Source organism: Eucalyptus grandis, chromosome 2, assembly GCF_016545825.1.
Source record: "Eucalyptus grandis isolate ANBG69807.140 chromosome 2, ASM1654582v1, whole genome shotgun sequence".
In the NCBI taxonomy this organism is placed as follows: Eukaryota; Viridiplantae; Streptophyta; class Magnoliopsida; order Myrtales; family Myrtaceae; genus Eucalyptus; species Eucalyptus grandis.
Window position 1 is genome coordinate 52,126,097 of NC_052613.1, and position 1,704 is coordinate 52,127,800.

Consider the following 1,704-nt stretch of genomic DNA (forward strand, 5'->3'; position numbering starts at 1 on the left):
TTCGGTTGCAAATGTTTTATATTGAAAATGCAAAAGATCGAGTTGGTAAGTTTGAAGAAAGATCGATGAAGGTATCTTCCTTGGATATTCTACATCAAGCAAAGCCTTGAGTCTATAACAAGAAGAGCCGAGTCTGTAGAGGAGTCAATGAATGTCAAATTTCAAGACTCAACGCAAGATGAATCAAGTCGAACTCATCAAGAAAAGCAGTTTGAACCCGCTCCACTTCCAAAGCTTACAACTCAAGAAGCATCTCGCACTGAAAACCAGCATCGGGATGTTCGTGAAGATCCAAACAAAAGAGAGATCATCATCCGAGACAAATCAACAAGTAATTGGAAGCATAAGTCCATCCCAAAAGATCTTATAATCGGCGAAATTAATGAAGGAATTCCGGCACTGCATCCAAAAGGCGAGAAGAGTCTAGTCTTTTGTGGCTCGTTTCGAAATTGAACCAAAGAGCATAGAAGAAGCTTTATCCGATGAAAGCTGATTGAAGCTTATGCAAGAAGAGCTCGGGACTAGGTTCAACATTAATGATGTCGGGAATTGACATCCAAACCAAAAGGTAAAACTGTTATTGGAGCTAAATGGGTGTTCGGGAACAAGATGAATGAGAAAGGAAAAGTCGTACGAAACAAAGCAAGACTCGTATTTGTAGGGATATACGCAAGAAGAAGGAATAGACTATGATGAGACTTACGCTCTAGTAGCAAGGTTAGAAGCTATTCGACTATTACTTGCGTTTGCTTGTTATAAGAATTTCAGGTTATTCCAAATGGACGTCAAAAGCGCCTTCCTAAATGGATTTATCCATGAGGAAGTTTATGTGGAACAACCACCAGGGTTTGAAGACCCAAAGAGCGGACTCGTCTTCAATCGAAAAGGCTTTGTATGGTTTAAAGCAAGCACCTCGAGCTTGGTACGACATATTGAGTAAGTTTTTAATACAAAATGGTTTTGTCAAATGCAAAGTAGATACGACTTTATTTATCAAAAAGGAAAACAAAAGTTTCTTACTTGTTCAAATATATGTGGATGACATTATTTTCCAATCCTCTAATGAAAATCTGTGCAAGAAATTTTCTAAGTCTATGCGTGATGAGTTTGAAATGAGTATGATGGGAGAGTTAACATTCTTTCTTGGTCTTCAAGTAAAAACAATTGAAGGAAGGAACTTTTATTTATCAAGAAAAATATGTTAATGATCTTGTCAAAAGATTTGGACTGGAAAAGTGCAAAAAGACCGACATACCGATGTCAAGTTCTTTGAAGATAGACAAAGATGAAGAAGGGAAGAAAAGTTGATCAAAAAGCTGTACGGGGAGCATAATTGGTCACTCCTTTATCTTACTGCTTCTAGACCGACATCTTGTTGAGTGTTTGCATACGTGCTAGGTTTCAATCGATCCTAGAGAATCCCATCTCGGTGCTGCAAAAACGCATCATTAAATTCGTTGCTTCATTATCAAGCATCGATCTTTGGTATCCTAAGAAGGGAGACTTTAATCTTCCGGGATATTCGGGACGCAGATTCGGCCGGTTGCGAGAGTTGATGAAAGAGCACGGGAACTTGCCGGCTGCTTGGAAGCAGGACATTGTCTTGGTTTTCAGGAAACAAAGCACTCGTGTCCCTTTCAACAACAAGGCGAGTATGTAGCCCCGGGAAGTTCGCTGTTCGCAAATACTATGGAAAACAACAGC